General features: G+C 35.5%; 1 non-coding gene across 1 annotated transcript; it reads left to right on the forward strand.

Annotated features, from left to right (window-relative positions):
* Positions 1 to 12,494: 12,494 nt before the first annotated feature.
* On the forward strand, positions 12,495 to 12,601 carry LOC124995209 (U6 spliceosomal RNA). The gene has a single exon (XR_007110677.1). It is a non-coding gene; the product is annotated as a U6 spliceosomal RNA (small nuclear RNA).
* Positions 12,602 to 20,465: the final 7,864 nt, after the last annotated feature.

Below are 20,465 nucleotides of genomic sequence, written 5' to 3' on the forward strand. Positions count from 1 at the left end.
TTCCTGTCTTCTACTACTTTTGGTATTGGTCTGCTCTTCTTTTTCTAGGGCTTTGAGCTGTAGTGTTAAGTCATTTATTTGTTGATTTCTACTTCTTTTGTTGAATGCGCCCCATGAAATAAATCTTCCTCTAAGTACTGCTTTCATAGTGTCCCAGAGATTTTGTTTGATGTGTCTTTGTTCTCGTTTACTTCTAAGAATTTTTTTATTTCCCTCCTGATGTCTTCTGTTATCCATTCATCATATAATAGTGTATTATTTAATCTCCAGGTATTGGAGAAATTTCTGTTTTTTATTCTGTCATTTATTTCTAATTTCAATCCATTATGATCTGATAGAGTACAAGGTAGTATCTCTATCTTCTTGTATTTGCTAACAGTAGCTTTGTGGCATAAAATATGGCCTATTTTAGAGAAGGATCCATGTGCTGCTGAGAAGAAAGTGTATTCGTTCTTTGTTGGATGGTATATTCTATATATGTCGGTTAAGTCTAAATTGTTGATTGTGTTATTGAGATCTATGGTTTCTTTATTCAATTTTTGTTTGGACGATCTATCCAGTGGTGAGAGAGGTGTGTTAAAATCGCCTAGTATTATTGTGTTGTGGTCTATTTGATTTCTGGAATTGAGAAGGATTTGTTTGACGTACATGGATGAGCCAATGTTCGGGGCATAGATATTTATGATTGTTATGTCTTGCTGATTTATGCTTCCCTTAAGCAGCTTGTAATGTCCTTCTTTATCCCTTCTGACCAGTTTTAGTTATCTGAAATGAGGATGGATACTCCAGCTTTCTTGCTGTGTCCGTGTGCATGGTATGTTTTTCCCCATCCTTTCACCTTTAGTCTATGGCTATCTCTTTCTATGAGATGAGTCTCTTGCAGGCAGCATATTGTTGGATTTTTCTTTTTAATCCAATCTTCCAGTCTATGTCTTTTGATTGATGAGTTCAGGCCATTAACATTCAGGGTTATTATTGTGATATGATTTGTATTCCCAGTCATTTGACTCATTTTTGTTTTTTGACATGATTTGGTTTCTCCTTTATTTGGCTATTCCTCTAGGCCAGTGCCTCCTGTTGCTGATCTGCATCGTTGTTTTTCATCTCTTCCTCATGGAATATTTTGCTGAGAATGTTCTGTAATGCTGGCTTTCTTTTTGTAAATTCCTTTAGCTTTTGTTTATCATGGAAGGATCTTATTTCATCGTCAAATTTGAAGGTAAGTTTTGCTGGGTATAAGATTCTTGGTTGGCATCCATTTTCTTTCAGGGCTTGGTAAATGTTGTTCCAGGCCCTTCTAGCTTTTAGGGTCTGGATTGAAAAATCTGCTGATATTCTTATTGGTTTCCCTCTGAATGTAATTTGATTCTTTTCTCTCGTAGCCTTTAAAATTCTGTCTTTATTTTGTATGTTAGGTATTTTCATTATAATGTGCCTTGGTGTGGATCTGTTGTAATTTTGTATATTTGGAGTCCTATAAGCCTCTTGTACTTGGTTTTCCATTTCATTCTTCAGATTTGGGAATTTTTCTGATATTATTTCATTGAATAGATTGTTCATTCCTTTGGTTTGTTTCTCTAAGCCTTCCTCAATCCCAATAATTCTTAAATTTGGCCTTTTCGTGATATCCCATAATTCTTGTAGATTCTGTTCATGATTTCTTACCATCTTCTCTGTTTGTCCAACTTTGTTTTCAAGATTAAATAATTTGTCTTCAATGTCTGAGGTTCTGTCTTCCAGGTGTTCTATCCTATTGGTTATGCTTTCTATGGAGTTTTTAACTTGGTTTATTGTTTCCTTCATGTCATGTATTTCAGTTTGTTTTTTTTCAGTATCTCTAACTCTTTATTGAAATGATCTCTTGTTTCCCGTATTTGGTCTTTTAACTGTTGATTGGTCATTTAATGCCTGCATTTGCTCTTTCATCTCCTCCTTCAATGCCTGCATTTGCTCTTTCATCTCCTCATTTGCTTCCCTGATTGTTTTAATTATGTACATTCTGAACTCCCTTTCTGACATTTCTTCTGCTGTGCTGTCATTGGGTTTTATTGATGTAGTATCTAGGTTTGTTTGGGACATTTTCTTCCCTTGTTTTCTCATATTGGTCAGATGTCAGTGGGAATCTGAGATATTGCAGATTTCCTCTATTGGCTTATAGTGTCGCGGTAGATTTCCAGTGTATCACCTCACAGCCTTCAGTAGCCTGAAGTCTTGGAGGAACTTGATAATGCAGTGCTTCCGAAGAAAGCTGCCCCTAGCCCCCTACTGGTTCCAGGGCTTGGAGCTGGCTCTGTGCGGAAAGGCTCTCACTGGGGGCCTGCACCGTGCAGCTGGCCATGTGGGGGGAGCCCACCGCCGGAGTGTGGAAGGCTACCTTGGGAAGACTCTAGCTGCCCTACCCTGCTCTGATAAGCCACCCCTATCTGTGCCTGCCGCCCAGGCCAAGTTTCGCCCAGTGGGGGAGACTCACCCCGTGACTCTATTTTTGTCCAAGTCTCTCAATGCCTCCCCTTTTTAAGTCCTGGGTTCTGGAGCGACTGGAGATGCAGTCACCCTCTAGGCCGCCATCTTGGATCGCCCCGTAGAAAGAGCCTGCGGCCGGAGTGGGCAGAGCCGCCTGAAGAGGTCTCTGGCTGCCCTGCCCTGATCCCAGAGGCTGCTTGCAGATTGAAGCTCTCCATTGGCTCGGGGACTTGTGGCTGGCTCTATGTAGAAAGGCTCTCAGTGGGCGGTCTGTTCCGAGAAGCTAGCCTTGAACGGTGCCTCCCACCGCAGGGGGCCAGGCTGCTTGGGTAAGTCTCTGGCTGCCCTGTCCTGGTCCCTGAAGCCGTTTGCGGGCCGGAGTCTGAATTTGATGTTTCAAATTTATTATTATAATTTTCCTTTCTACTTTTCTGGCAGAATATTTATATTTATATTATTTATATTTTATGCCAAAATTCTTTCAGACACTAAATTATCAAAAGGGACTTTTTAAAAATGTGGCAAATACACATAACCTAAAATTTACCATTTTATCAACTTTTAAGTGTATAGTTCAGTGGCATTAAGTAAATACAACCACCACCAGTATCTGTCTACTTTTAGAATTTTTTCACCATCCCAAACTGAAACTCTGTAGTCATTAAGTAATAACTGCCTTTTTCCCCTTCACATGAAGAAATCAGCTTTTATACTCCAAATTCAAGAGCAAAGTATTCTGTTTCTCAATTGCATTTTTCACAACCAACCTTCAGTCAATTTTAGACATTGTGTTTAGAAATACATAAATTTGCAAATAAAAATATAAAACAGGAAATATCACTTGCACCAAAACACACACATACACACACACACTCTAACTAGAATCAGGCAGGAGAGAGCAAATAAAGAACAAGACATCACAAAAAGGCAGGGGAGGTAGTACTTCGGATTAGACAAAGGGAATTAAGAGAAGAGAGGGTGAATGGAAATAGGAAAGACAATAGAATGAATTGGACATAACTTTCCAATGTTCATTTGTGAATACACTACCATTGTAACTCCACATCATGTACAACCACAAGAATAGAAAGTTATACTCCATGCATGTATAATATGTTAAAATACATTCTACTGTCCTGTATAACTATACAGAACAAAATTTTTAAAAGGAAAAAAAAAGAATAAGACATCAATATTATTTAATACCCTCTAGTAAATACCAATATACAACATGTGTCTTATGAAACAAGAATTTACTGAGGAATAAACAGTTACCAGTTTCCAGGTTTCATTGCTATATCTGGGTACTTACATCAGTGCCAAATTAAGATTTTATATCCAAGTCATATTTTGAAAACTACGTGTATTTAATCCTTGTAAAAACTGTTTCATCAGGACAAAATTCTCTACAAAATAGTCTCTACAGCTTTAAAAGGCATTAAGGAGAACATTCAATATTCAGAAACTAGAGTGAAAAAAATAAAAAGTCATTTTCATTTGGAAACAGGGAATTCTCTTGTTCAAATTATGAAAGCCCCTCTCCTAAGAGCCTGCAGTTGTGAGCAGTATGGGGTCTGGCAGGCCTAGCAGTCTCACCCACGTGGACTGCATCCTCCATTTTCTCCTTTCCCTTGGGCAGAGGACATGCCTTCAACAATTAAATATTATATCTGCTAGTTAAAAATCCCCCAACTCAAGGATTCTTGGTATTTACATTTGCTGTAAAAATAACTGATCTTTGAATAATAAACCAGAGTTATTCATTGTTAGTTGTTTTCGTTTTTGCATTTTAGGGACAATTCCTCCTATCTGGGAGAAGGTTTTTTTGTTTTTTTGTTTGTTTGTTTTTTTGTTTTTTGTTTTTTTATATTTAGGCCTTTGTTCCCTTTTGTGAAGAGTGAGAAAAGGGATTTCTTTTAACTTATAAGTAAAAAATGTAACCAGCATTATTTGGATTGTGTGTTTTTTTTCTTTTCCTTTTGCTTTTTAGAAGTCATTTCCATTTCAATTTTGTGGAAGAAAGTTAACATAAAATGCAGACAGTAGTGACCCAGTGAGGTAGGATGTCAACCACAGATAAAAAGGCAAATATATTTAAAAGGCTATATGCCCACCTCAATGAGTTAATAGGTGAAGGATTTGAGATCTTGGGTTTTTTTTCTCCTGAGAACATTGTTTGTTACTCTAAAAGAAAAGAAAAATGATACCCCAATTTTCCTTTTTGTAGAGAATGCAAAGTATAAAGTTGGTTTTGAAATGCATTGTATTATTAAAGGTTGCAAAAATATGTGGCATGAAGAACTACCAGTCCTTAGTCCAGAGATTTTTTTACCTCAGGTAAGGTTTTCTGAGGTGAAGATGTGAATCAGCTCTAAGGTAACATGTAACCAATACTGAACATTGAATTTGAGATAAGTAATGTGGCTTTTATACTTCAAGAAAAAGAAAAAGTTGTTTATTTGTACTATTGATGTTTGTCCTCAAGCAATTCACTCTGAACATCTACCAGATAAAGAAGGAAAAATTTATATGCAAGAACCTTTATTCAGAGCTCTTTTTAATAGGATTATAATTTTGTAATGCAAATGTACAGTGTAATTAAGACTTTGGCAATTTGATTTTTGTAGAACTGGGTGACATTTAAAGGCTTATATGGAAATTGTTTCATGAACATTTTCTGGATAAGAATTTTAATGTTGTAACACTGGACACATTTTTTTCCCCAGAGATTCTTAGTATGACTTCAGTTTTATTCTCTAAGTACCTCTAAGAAACTGAGGTTAGGTCCAGGTTTAATTGGAAAGACTTTAATAGCTTAGAGACCTGACACTCACCTGGCAAAATTATCTTAATTTTGTATAAAACAGAGTTTTCTTAAGACCTGCTTTGACTAGTAATATTTGATGCTTAGACATGAGTAGGTAACCTTTTGTTCCTGTGTTTCAATAGCCAAACTACAGACCTTTTCACTATTTAAGGAAAAAAGACAGGAACAACCAAAAGAAATATCATAAGGATGTCACCAGGGGAAAGGAATAGTGTCATGGTGATGCTAAAATATTCAGGTTTTCAAGATGGAAAATAAGCATCTCTAGATAAGGACAACTATTGCCATGCACAGAATAGCTCACAAGGAAAGAGTATGGTTCAATTGGCCATCTGAGCTGTGTGACCTTATGTTTGGGAACAAGGTTAGGAACTTCCTTTTCTTTTCATATATCTGGAACTTGACTTCACTGGGGTTGACAGGGAAGACCATGAGGACCTGCACTATTCTGGGCCACTTTCCAGATTCATAACCCATGGTCAAGAAGAAGGGAAAAGGAACAAGAAAAAGGGAAAAAGCACTTTCACCACACTATTCCCATGAAGGTTCTACTCATCTATTTTATTTCTAAATCACATTAATCCTCACAAAGCCAATAAAAGGTTGAATAATGCACAAGAAATGCTCCTTTATGGCATAAGTAAAGGATGCCTCAAACTCTGGGCAGCACCGTAATTTACATACACACACACATACACACACACACACACACACACACATACACACACACTGTGGATCCTCTTCCAGCACTGAAATGTTAGCTTTAGCAGGATAACTTACATGTGTGTGATGCCTTAATTGACCAACCATACTGAAGCAATAATTTTAAAAAAGAGTTTTCTCCAGCTGATTTGTAAATATCAAAACAAGTTCAAGTTCATCACTTAAGGAATTTTCCTTTTTTTTTTTTTTTTTTTTTTTTTAACAGTCTACCAACACAGCCTAAGAGTAGCAGGTCTCTGTGGCCTCACCCAGTCACCAGCAAAATTCACATCTGAAGAGACCAGCCATGTCCAGGTTTTGTTTCACCTACACCTTGACTTTACAGTCCTGCACTATCCTCCCTTAAATTATACCACTTTTTCTATGTGAGCTTTTGAAACCAGATTTGCAGTATCATAAAAGAGCAAGAAAAAGGTAGAACATTTTTCCTATCTCAGATAGAAATAGGAAAAATGAGACTATTTTGTTATGTATGGATGTGAGGTGCTCCCCAAATGCAAGAAAGTTTGGAGGAGAAAAGATTGGATTATAGCTTTAACCTAATCAGTGAATTAATCCCTGATGGGATTAACTGGGTGGTAACAGGCAGGCAGGGTGAGGCTGGAGGAAGTGGTTCATTGGGGCGTGGCTATGGGGCATATATTTTTTATCTGAAGCATGGAGTACCACTCCTTCTCCCTCCTCCTCCCCCTCTCCTCCCCCACCCCCTGGAGCCCTGAGGAATGGAGCCTGCTGTTTATGAATTGAGACCTCTGAAACTGTGAGCTCCTAAATAACCTTTACTCCTGTACAGTTGTTCTGGTTGGGTTTTTCAGTTGCAGCAATGAAAAAACTGACTAAAACATATATAAAACTAAGAATCCAGGTTTTAGAGTAACTCCTCTAGCAAAGGAGCGATATATTGAACATTAGAAAATAAAAGCACAGTAATGTTAATTCTATAACATGCAGAAATTGTTATATGATCATTATGGTAGTTATTTGGAATATATTGAGTCTATCCAAAGCTGTGAATGTGTGTGTGTGTGTGTGTGTGTGTGCATGTGTGTGCATGTGTGTACATGATATATATGCTTGCATGTGTGTATGTATTTTCTGGAACATATATATTATATACATGATATATATGTAATATGTATAAATAATTTCTAATGTTTTTATTCAAAAGTTTATGTTAGAATAAAATATAACTGTTCAATAAATGTTATTTTTTCCTGCCAAATGTAAGGCACTGTTCTATTGGCAATATAGCAGTGTACAGGAAGACATAAAATCACTGTCCCTATCAAATTAGCATTCTATTATAGGTTTTAGTCTGTAATTTCAATCAATGTTTATCCTCTAAATTATGAATGGTAAATAGAAGTAGAAGAGAAAACAATTCAGGGGTGTGTTTAAAACTTTTGTGGTATCATCTCTTCATTTTAAATTGGGGAGTACAAATGCACAAATATCAGGACATACGAGAAACATCTCATATTGAAGGCACTCAACTCAGCCTGGTTCAGAGCACTAATCAGCTGCAGATCATTGTCAATACCCAAGTCTCTTAAGTTTAAAGTTTTGGGGACAATAGCCCCTAGCAAGGCTCTTCAGAAAGCTTTTCAGAGTCGATTTTGACTCAGTGTACATGTTCACCTCTAATGCTCTCAAGCAGCTTTCTACTAACCTCACGACAGCTGTCACTCTTTATAATCAGGCCTCAATTTTATGTATATGAAAAGACAACCACCAAAGGAGGAAATTCAATTTTTTAACCAAGATACAAGCTAGATCTCACTTTAGAGAACTAAACAAAATCCCACTAAAATCAATTCTGGGTGTTGGCCATAGACAAGGGAACTGAGGTTCTCATTTGCCACTAAATCTGTATATGTCAACCCTGCAGCTCTTCACCTCCCTGCCTTGGTTACCACTGGGAGCAAAGGTGGGACTTCATGATAATCATTTGGGGGTTTCCTCATTTTTTTTTAAAAAAGGAGGCAATGAAACATGGACTTTATGATAACCCCTTGATTTCAAGTAGGGATTAGGTACTCACCACAGGTGAATCTGAAGATGCCATTTCAAGTGACTTTCACCATTGACTTTGTGAGCTTTGGAGTTTTGTTACTACTCTTTGGCTCCTGCAGTGAAAGGACATCCCAAGGTGGAGTGAAGACAAGAAATCCAGGAATTTGCAAAGGTCAAAGCCTTCAATAACACACTTTCATGAATTTAGGAAGCCCCCAGGCTTTCCAAAGTCAAGCTTTGTGGGACAGATGTTTTATGCTGCAGGTATGAGCTGGTAACAACAGCAAAGTTAGTGAAATTAGAGCCACAAAATAATATGACAGGTCACACTGACTGAATTTTATTTAAACCCAGTCAGCTACAAATTCTATTTTCAGTGATACACATAGAGTATTTTTCAGAATATCCTGATTTAATATTTAATATTAGTCTTACCTTTAATTTTTTTGTTTCACTTTCTTTAGAAAGGATGAAATTGATCACTACACATTCACATACACACTCACACATACAGAAAACTTACAAAATGAAAATAATGTCACTGCTGAGCCATTTTTCCCCTAAATCAAATATACCCAATATCTTTTCCTCAAGCTCTTTCAAATATTTTATTACTCAAATATTTTCAACAAGTGACTCTTTAAAATTTCTATTTGGAAATACTCTGACAGTAGAAATTGTCTACAGAGAAATACATTTCATAGATGAGTTAGAATCTGCTGTTTGCTCAAATGTTATAAAAACTGAATATCCTCCATTTTACCTTAATTTTTACTCCTTGTTAATTCTGCATAATATTGATAGCACTCCTCTTCTACCTGTCACTCAGACTGAGACTTCAGGGATTTCAGGGTGGGGTCTAGCTTCTTTCTCCTCTCTTCTTTCCATTTTCCCCAAACTTCCATTTGTATCCTATTAATGAATAGTATGTAAAATCTCCTGCCTCCACTCTGCATTCCTTCCCAGACTTCATCCTGCCCCCAGCTCCGTGGAATTCTACAGACTGATTTACAATCATTTCTCATCCTCTTGTCTCTGCGCTATTCCCTCTGCTTGTTACTGAGGGAGAACTTAGTCCTTTAATCCAAACAGCTTATCCTTTTTTAGCAGCAAAATTCCTGGTTAATTCCTCTACATTTTTTATCTCGAAGATAGGTTTCGGGTCCTCTGACTCAGGAGTTAAATGGGAAGTCTTGGGGCTTCACCTTCAACTGACTTGACAATGGCACCAGTGTCTGCTTCTTAATGTGCTGTAGTTTGGACGCAGAATTTCTTCACAGGTTAATGTGCTGGTGGCTTGGTCCCCAATGCAACAAAGTTCAGAGGTAGGGCTCTGAAGAAGATTGGATAATGAGAGCTTTGACCTCATCAATAGACTAATCCATGTATGGATTTATAACTGAATGAACTATTGGGAAGTGATGGAAACTGTGAAAGGTGGTACCTATTGAAGGGAATGGGTCTTTCGGGACATGCCCTTGGAACTATATCTTGTCCCTGGTCATTTTCCCTTTTTCTTTGTTCCCTGGCTGCTCTGAGGTAAGTAACTGTTCCACCACAAGCTTCCCACTATAATGCTTTACCTCACTGCAAGAAATGGGGCCAAGCAACTTAGGACTAAAACCTCTGAAACCATGTGCCAAAATAATTTTTTCCTCCTTTAACTTGTTTTCCTTCAGTATTTTGTCACAGCAATGAAAATATGACTAACAAAATATTAAGTCATAATCCAGTCCACCCTCCCAATGATAACTCACCCCCATCCTGACATGAGCTAAGTGCATCTCTGGAGGCTCCTTATGTTCTGGAACCAGACTGTCTGGGATTGAAATCGTGGATTTTGATTCGTGGATTAGCTGCTCCCTAGATATGAGACCCTAGGCAAGATTATCTGCATCTCTCTGCCTCAGTTTCCTTATATTTAAAAAGGAAAAAAGAAGAGAACCTTCCAAATATAATGGTGAGCACTCAGCTAACATAACTGAGCTAACTTTGCCTATCATCTAGAATACACTAAACAAACATCAGTTATTATTTATTTGAAAGAGAAATGAATTAGAAACCCCTCAAGATTTTATTTCAGTCCAATCCTTCAGTTCCTCTTTAATGCAGTGAGACATTGTTTAGCTTCCAGCTTCTATGGAACACCCCTAAACTCAAATATTATCCATCACTTCCGCATATTGCAATGTTCCTGCTCTCAGAAATCCTCTGTATATTTCCAATCTCTCTCTCTTAATACTTAGTCCTCATTTAGGAATACATATTCCAAAATATATATATATGTATGTATTACATATATATGTAAATATAAATGTAAATATACATAATATGTACATATATATAAAATCCCTCTAACATATTATAATTGTCCTAAAATTGCCCTTACATTGATCATTTGTCTGCTCAATTAGATTTCAAACTCTCTATTCACTCATCTTTACTAGCTAGTGCAGGGTTCTATTTCTAACACTAATATAATAATCCATTTTAAAAACCCTTCCTTACTACCTACAAATCTCCACAATGACACATAAGGTGAATATCAGTACCTTTGTACTGATGAACAAACAGAAACACTGAAATAATTCACACAAACAGGACTTAAATCTGAGATTTCTAGGCCCTCACTTATTTCCTCTCCTGCAGAGAATTTACCACAGTACTTAGGAAGCACTTCTAGAGTAAAGGAGTGATTAATCTGAATGCTGTCATAAAGTAACATGATTTTCTCTCGGACAAGTCTGGAGAATTAAATTTTAAAAGTTTTTGTGCTTGTAGGAGTATAAGTTTTAAACTCTAACTGACTTGAGGTCAGTTCGTGGCTCCAACAATTACTGATGCATGAGCTTGGGCAAGTAATCTAATCTGTTTAAAGCTCAGTTTCCTCTGTTATAAAAAAGGATTCTATCAATCTCAGAATAATTTTTAGGGATTAATCGAATGAACATATATAAAGCATACAAACTGGTGCTCAACTCTCTAAAGGAACTCAAGGAATATATGAAAAAGAATTCATGGGAGATTGACAGGTGGACTTCTGTTTGAGTTGAATAATAAAACAAAAATAAGAAGTCCTAAAGGGACAGGAATGGGACAGTGTGGAGGGCAGGGAGTGTGGGAGAATTTGACATAATCAAATCCCAGTTTTGCTTTTGTATTAAAAATTTTTTAACAAAATTTAGCATTTATTTCAATATTTTTAAGCATATAAAGTTTAACAAAACCTAATGATTCATTATACATTTTTGGTTCTGTAGAGTTGTCATAGCAAAATACTATTTTGTTTATCTTATTTATTTATATATTCATCCTTTCAGTATCCTCAGACAGCTTGTCTCCAAAAGGCAACCAGTTTCACGTCACAGTTCAGACCAACAGGTCTCATCTCACTTCCTGAAAGTACAGGATATGGAGATTTGGTTTCAGTATGACTAGTTATTCTGAAGAAAGGAAACCAAAACAACAAATTAAAAGTCACAGGAAAACAAATACTAATCTCCTAAGCAAATATAAACTTACTTCTGTGTATCCTCTAATGACATTTTTCTGTACTGGATTCATTCTAACATTATGAGTCACTAACTTGGTAAAATACTAGAAAACAAATTTCAAAGTCACATAATCTCATAATGTTTCCCTGCCAGACTCACATTTTATTTCTTAATTATTTCTGTGTACAATATACACTGGAGAAATGATGGCAGGACTAGATAATCAGAAGAATGAATGCTCTGGTGTCTTCTGTGGCTTCCTATGCAATGAGGCAAGTGGACTTTTGCATGCATACCATGAAAAGGACTTCATATCTGAGCAACCATCACAGTGAACTGACAGGTATAGATAACTTTTAACATGTTTTATTTCAATTGCTAGAAATGTTATTACTTAGATATCTTTCACTATGTAGAGCTTGGGCCTCACACACTTGGGTGAACAGTTCTATGCATCTTCACTTTTGCAAGTGTCCTAAAGCATCTCTAAATTGGAAAAGAAATTACCTTCTACAAGAGCAATATGCCACTCAAAAAGGCATAATATTTGATACAAGTTGTTGGTCATCTAAAATTTCATATTAAATCTTGCTCTTATCTGAATGTTAATACTGCTTCACCAAACAAACATGGACTTACTACCCATAAAGGGAAATTTCTTTTTCATTTTTTTTTTCCAATGTACTATAGCAACCCTGCTATTCTGAGGACTGAGCTCAAATTTATAATATAATATTCTTATCTACTTTCATCGTACTGCAATATATCTTTTCATGTGGATAAGACTTATAGGAATATAAAGTCTCTCTCTTTGTTGTAATATTTAGAAAAAGGTATTTGGATAGCTTTCTCTATTCTAAAAGTTTAATGCAAGTGTCAAATTTAATTAAAGTAAGTATGCACAAGTAAAAGTCGTAGAAAATCAAGCTGAAAATATATTGAGCTCAGATCTTATATTAGAAATGTTATCTTCAGTGCTTGCTTCTGCAGCACATATACTAAAATTGGAATGATACAAAGAAGATTAACATGACCCCTGCACAGGCATGACTTGCAAATTTGTGAAGTTTTCTGTATTTTTGTGTATGTAGAAAGTATCAATCAAAAATGAATAAACAGGAGCTGGAATTGTGGCTCAGTGGTAGAGCACTTGTCTAGCATGGGTTCAATTCTCAGCATGGCATATAAATAAATAAAATAAAAGTTCATTGACAACTAAAATATATTTTTTAAAAAAATTTATGAACAGGGGCTGGGGTTGTGGCTCAGTGGTAGAGCGCTTACCTAGCATATGTGAGGCACTGGGTTCAATCCTCAGCACCACATAAAATAAATAAGTAAATAAAGTTATCGTGTCCATCTACAACTAAAAAAAATTTCTTTTAAGTGAATTAAAATGTGAAAGGAAGATCAGTAGAGTAGAGGAAGGACAATAGGGGGAAAGAAAAGCAAAAGGAAAGAGTGGAACCAGGACAAAATGGAGTAAATCAGATTCCGCACATGTATGATTTTTGTCAAAATGAACCCAACTACTATGTAAACTCTAATGCTCTAATAAAAAAAAAGTTATCTTCAACTTAAGACAGAGGTCCTGAAAACAATTTTTCTGTACTTTTTAAAAAAATTTTTACAGGCTGCATTTTGATTCATGGGGTACAACTTTTCATTTCTATGGTTGTACACGATGTAGATTCATGGTGGAATGAGACAGACATCATTACCCTATGTACATGTATGATTACACAAATGGTGTGAATCTACATCATGTACAATTTTTAATAACTACTTGTTTTCCTGTGATTTTCTTTTTAAAAGTGTAATATTGACAAAAAATCAGATCAGATCAACTGAGTATATTTGTCAATTAATGTGTAGATATGCACATAGGTATATATGTATGTATTTGACAAGCATCATATATTTACTTCTAATACACTACCTGACATATAGGAGAGTTTCAATAATATTAAATAATTGAATATTAATAATATTAAATAATTCAATAATATTAAATAATATTAATAATATTAAATAATATTAAATAATTGAAGTAATTAGAATTAGATCATTAGAATGTGGGAATATCCACATGCTAATAGCAATGCTTTTATTAAATAAAAACATTCAATTATAAAGATAAATTGGGTCCTTAAAAATGTCCTAAAAATTCTACCTTAGTGAACACAAATATTTTTTAGAATTATTTTAAGTGGAAAATATGCAATTCAAATATTCAGACAAACCCATAGAGTGAAGCCTAAATAACTAAACATAACCTGGTGAATATTTTATGTAATGTACAATGCATGCTTTTTTATCTTAATATTATTGCTTCTTTTAAATTGTTCTAACCTAGCCAATTCCTATGTGGAAAAATATTAATAATCCAGGAAATGGTCTGTTGTGAGTAGCATGATTTTTAAAAGCCTAACATTTACATGTAAGAATTTTTTGTTTTTTACTTAGACATTTTGGTGTTATTTAAACATAATTTAATGGTTAATGAAAATAAAATGTGCATTTATTTAGTATAAGGTTTCTTCTCACAGATTAATGCTCTTAGACACTTATCTACTTTCATCCCTTCTAGGACATTATTAGTAGTCAGATTTCACAATCTCACACTACTCTTTATCCACCAAACCTCTGTCAGTGCTGCTACTTCATTGCCATGTTCTAAGCCATACCATTGTCTTTTTTTGTTACAAAAAGCAGAATGAACTACTTCAAATCAATATATTCCCCAAAGTTACTTTCTATAATTCCTTTATTACCTTTGTTGTTGTTATTAAATCAACCAGGATACTTCATTTAATTGACATATTGTGAATGACTTCTAAAAATGGTTCTATTATTGGGCATGTATTTGAATGGGCTCTTTTTCTTTTCATAGAGTCATTGAAATAACTAGGAACAAAAATCATAAATTTGATATATTGGTTCACTGGAGATTTAATTTTCTGTGGATCCCTGCATTTACATTTGATTAAGGTTTAAGAGCTCAAAGTATTATTCTTGACAACATGTTAAATGTTTGAGGTATGGATGTATAATGGAATAATGCAATAAATGTCTTGTGTCCATATTGATTTTTTAGATGAATCTGCTTTGAAACTTCTGGCACCCAGCAGCCCAATATCATTTAACTATGGTAACCTCTGAGGTTTTTAGGAGAGTGTGGCACTTTCCCAATCAGGTGCAATCCCCAGTAGACCTGTAGTGGCTGAGGAGAATTGATCCTTATCCTCTCATGCTGTAAGATCATTTTAAGGTATCAAGCTCTTAAGGGCTGCACTTCCTGAATAGCCAGGCAATGCCAACAAGTGGAGACAGTTCTAAAATGTCTGGTAATACTTTCAGAAAAGCACTTGGAAGTGCTCCTCAAGAATTAGAAAATGGCTAGGCCATGTAACTCCAAAACATAATAAATAGCAAGCAGATTTCACACCTTTTCATTAGATTTATTAATATGATGTTGCTATGATATTCCTTAGAGAGTTGGACAATCTAATAAAACAATGAAGGGATTCTCTGTTCAATGAAGATAACTGTAGGATCAAGAAAATGTGAAGAACCAAGGATGTATTTATTGTGCCCAGGAGATGCTGCAGGATTAGTATAAAAACATGATGATAGCACAAATGGGCTGTAAAGAGCATGGCAGCTGACAGGAGATAAGGGAGTGGTATCTTTCAGGATCACCTTCATTTCCAAATCCCTCTACTTTCCTTGCCCACCTTAATATCGGTTAAAGGAGAAGCTCCTTCAATATCCCTCAGATCTGTCCATCTCAAATCAGATTCTTGAATCTTTCTGGATAGCTTCCAGGTACCTATGGATAGAGAGAAAGAATATAAAGAAGAGTGGGTAAAGAGAGAAAGGAAGGAAGGAAAAAAAAATGAGTGAATGAACAAACAAAGGAGTCTTCAATGAGTAATTCTGGTGACAGAACTAAGACCAAATCTATTATAATGGAGTTTTGCTCTGCATTCACCCTCTTTTTATTTCTGTCATCTCTGGATCACTTTTCTATCAAGGAGCAATTCTCTCAAATAAAAATTAACAAACATCTGTGGTGAGGACCTTTTTATTTCTCTTTATTCCTTTGATTTAGGATACATAGGTGATTTTAAATTCCTCTTGAGAGCATGTTTTCATTTTTCCACTACTTTTTTGCCTTAGAGATAATGGTAGAAAATTATCGGGAAGAAGTAGAACATTTTTCATTTACATACACTGCAAATGTATTCATGTCAGTTTGGCAAAACTCTAGTTTCATCATCCTGAATTGGATTTCACTGACATTCCATCCAGAATGCTTTCACATTGTGACTCATATATTGCTGTTTTACCTTCATTTTCTTATTAAAGAGCTTCATCCAAATACTCAGGTCTCTGGTGTGTCCCCACTTGTCCAGGTCCTAGAACCACAGTAATGAGCCAGGAAACCCTGCTCTTGGGTACTTAAGAGATCATTCAGTGACATAGAGTGATCCAAAATATAAATATCCACTTCATAGAAAGTCTTCTCAATAAAACACCTAAATCAAGAATCATTTAATTACATATTTCTGCTTTTTTTTTTTTTTTAGCACCATAAATAAGCAATGGAGAAAAATAATCCTGGTTCATTTTCCTGAAATAAGGGAAATTATTTTTATAAACTTCTAAACTTTGTTTCTAATACAAATACACTTTTGTTTGTTTGCTTCTAATTTTACAGCTGGTGAAAGATCTGTAATGTTAATTGGGTTATTTGTCAATTGTCAGCATTTCATTTTTTTAAATTTAAATTTGGTTCTCAGCATTCATTTTTCATATCATTTAATAATACAGAGTGCACCCTTTTAAACTATGTGCCCTACATACAAAACCATCTAGCATAAATAATATCTGAAACCTGGAGTAATGTTAAATTCTTCAACTAATAGGATTGAACTCTGTGAAAACAATCTGTTGGCCAACAAAAATGAGTTTGTTTTGGACAATCGTGAACCAAATAAAGAACTTTTAAGAGTACAAACTTTATCTGTATGATCAGCAATGGAAATCAATAGTAACTTTTAAAATTCATATTTGCCCTTGGCCTAAATTTTATTGGATCAAGTGGCATTTTAGAAGGAAAATATATTCTATATCCCTTTCACACCACTTTGCAACTGCTAACAGATTTTAAAGTATCAAGTGACCCAAAGAAAAAGCATTACACCTATGAGGGACTCAAAAGCAATTTAGTAAAATGTTATTGAAGTCTCTGAGGCTGTTAAAGACCAAACCCATGGAAGTTTATTTTCCATTTTTACTGACCGTAGTTTTACACAGAACAATGGTCCTTTTATTTCGTGGTATTTTCTCAATCCATTGCTCTAAATTCTGGGCTCAGCACAAGCAAGCTGAGGGAGAAAAGCAGAGCTACAATTATCACCTGTGATCCTTTCTGTCACAGCCACTTTCCTAGCTGCCATCATGGCTCACACTGGCATTGACCTCTTCCTCATCTCTGGGAGCTGCAGAGAGCAAAGAAGAAATTTTCCCTAAACTGCTCTTTTTCTCCTAAGATCCATAACTTGTGAAGCCTTCAAACCTAGGTGTCCTGATCATAAAAGAGCTCAATCACAATCTAGGGCCCACAGAAGTTTCCTGGAGCTTCTGTGTTGCTGCTCTTCTGTTTTTCAGAGGAGTACAAAACACTAGCTAGCAGTTGTTTCATACTAGAAATCATAGTCTAGCTAGTGAATTTTATCTGATGTAACATAAATTCATAGCTATGCTGTTTATATCTTGCTGAATAAGGAACTATATTGAAAATAATTGGGGTGAGGAAAAGTTTTCTTGTTTTCTTCTTTTATGTTCACTTTTTACTATACTTTGCTATACTTTGTAGATATACAGCCTCGTATTGTTTCATTTATGTTGTCTCTCTAGGTGCATTATAATTCCTTAGACCAGAGAAGATATTTCCTAATTTACAAAAGCCTCCCTCATGCCAAACACTGAATAAAATGTGACAAAGTCTTCCTGAAATAAGTAACTTATTAATTAATTAATGATCACTCTCTTGGAAAGATACAAATTCTATCCTATAAATTCATAAATTTACTTCAAAACTATCAAGACAAATTTTAAATAAATACACAGTTTTCAATGTGAAATAGGAGTTGAATTATTCTGCAATAGAAAAACATATCCTACATTTATAGTATCATACATAAGCATACACTGCATGTATATAACATACATCAAAAACACATATGCAATTACCCTGGAATGCTGTCAACCAAGTTATGAAGTCATGTGGCTTAAAATGAACTCAATCCTCTGTAAATTGTCAATGAAGTGTTATAACTTAGAACTAGAATATCCCTCAAAGTCTCCTGTGTTAAAGGTCTGGTCCCCAGTGTAGAAATATTCAGAGGAGGGGACTTGGGGAAGTGACTGGATCGGGAGGACTCTGACCCCATCAGTTGATTAATCAGGGTACTTGAATGGATTAGTGGGAGATGATAGAAACTGTAGGCAGGTAAGGCATGGTTGAAGAAAATAAGTCACCAGGGACGTGGCTTTGGTGACTGTATCTTGTCCTTGGTCCCTTCCTCACTCACTCTCTCTGCTTCCTGGATGCCATGAGCCGAGCCCCTTTCCTCCACACCCTTCTGCCATGATGTTCTGCTTCACCACAGGACCAAAGCAATGGCACTGACTGACCCTGGACAGACACCTCTGAAACTGTGAGCCAAAAGGAAGCCTTCCTCCTTCAATTTATTTCTGTAAGGTAGTTTGGTTACATGGATGAAAAGCTGACTAACACAAGCAGTGTTTTTTAAAAAAAGAACATTTTTACATAGTCTTCTATCTAATCTTACATTCCTAAGCAGTATTTAAAAACTTAGCATTAAAGTCTCTAAGAATATAGTTATATATCCAATGTGTTATGGTTCAGATGTGTGTGAGGTGTCCTCCAAAAGCTTGTGACACAATGCAAGAAAGTTTAGATGTGAAATGATTGGATTATGAGAGCCTTAACCTAATCAGTGAAATAATCCTTTGGTAGGGTTTAAATGGTAACTGTAGGCAGGTAGGGTTTGACTGGAAGAGGTGGGTCCCTGGGAGTTGTTTTGAGGGTATATGTTTTGTCTTTGTGGAGCAGAGCTCTCTCTCTCTCTCTCTCTCTCTCTCCTTCCTGGCACCATGCTCCCAGTTACTTTCCTCTGTCACACTTCCACCATGATATTCTGCCTCGTGTCAGACTCCAAGAAATGGAAAGATTGAGACCTCTGAAACTGCGAGTCCCCAGATAAACATTTCCTCCTCTAATTGTTCTTGTCATGTCTTTTGGTCAGAGAAATGAAAAAGCTGACTAAAACGCAATGAAATTGACTATTTAATCTAATCCTTAGAGATGATGGCATAACTCTCCAGGTAAAATATAAACTAGCAGGAGTCTTTATTTATTTTCACTTAGGAGGGGGAAAACAAGTCTTTCTGTTTTGTTTGCTATGTAATCCAAACACCTGGAATAATGCTTGATATTAATAACACCTCAATAAATATTTGTCAAGTAAATGAGTGAATAACTTACAATCATGTTAAAAAAGGCAATGTATATTTGATGGAATAATCTAGGTGAAGGGAGAAGGGATAAGGAGTATAGCAGGAAGAGAGAACAGGATGTGCACAGCCCTATTGCAGAAGATGAGTGTTGTCTCGATCCTGAAAATCCTGACTGACTAAATACAGAAAATGGGTGAAAGAGATAGCTTTGGAGATATAAATGGACATATTATAAAAATTTTTCCAGGCCACTTTAAGAATGTGGTCTTTATCCTTAAAAGAATGAGAAGAATTTTAGGCAGGGTGCAAGAATAAGCTGATTTGGGGAAAATTATACTTGTTCAGCTGAGAAAGTTTTGAAGTACAGCATAAGTGGATACAAAAAGCCCAGTTCACAGGCTCTGTGGTTCTCCAGGTGAGAGATTGTGTGGGCTGGACAAAGTGGTAATGATGTTTACTATAAAACTAACAAAATTTATAACTTGGATATATAGTCACAAAGTGTACTGTACCTTCTCCATGTCAATTTTTAAGTTTGCAATTGCTCATTTGTTTAAATGACTATTGAATGATGTCTGTCCCTACTACTAATCTATGACCACCATGAAAGTGACACCTTGGGTAACTTGGCTGCCCATTCTACATCAGGGTTTAATACTGCACCTGAGACATACTAAACACTTCAAAAGCTCTTGACTGCAAGTGCCTTCAAAATTAGCTGTCTTATCATTATAAATAAAAGAGGGATTTGCTAAATAATCTATGTCCAAATATTGAATTTTAAAAGAAATTCAGAAGTTCTATAAAAAACAATAAAGTAAAATTACAGGAAACTTAGAGTTTAATAAGTTTTACAGTATTTCTAAAAGATAGTTGATTTAAGTAGCCCTACCATAAGTAGTCCACTATCTTATAATGTAATTTATCCCATTGCCAAAAAACTGGGTTTAAAAGCAATTCTGACAATAAGACAAAATCTGTGTTATTTTCACTTCCACTATTCATTTAAAGTCTGGAACAATATAGAAGAAATATAATGCCTTTATTATTTTAAAGCTATTTGAATATTTAAAGATGGTTCTCCTAGATCTACTCTTTCAAGGCTAAATTATTTCAGTTCTTCTATATGACACTCTTTCCCTAGTATGCCTTCCTCTAGCTGCTTTCTAGTTTTCAAATGTTCCTAAAATGTGTACCTGTATTTGGGAAGCACTACACAATGCCACACTTGTGTGTGTGTGTAAGACAAAGGTTCTTACATGCTACAATTGTGATTTGATTTGTTTTGTGTGCAATGGATATATTGCTTCCCAAGATCTGAGTATCAGTTTTAAACAGAATAAATCTGAAACTGACCCAGGGTAAGTCACAAACTTAAGTTGGGGACCTCCTGA

The sequence above is a fragment of the Sciurus carolinensis genome, chromosome 10 (assembly GCF_902686445.1).
Source record: "Sciurus carolinensis chromosome 10, mSciCar1.2, whole genome shotgun sequence".
Classification (NCBI taxonomy): domain Eukaryota; kingdom Metazoa; phylum Chordata; class Mammalia; order Rodentia; family Sciuridae; genus Sciurus; species Sciurus carolinensis.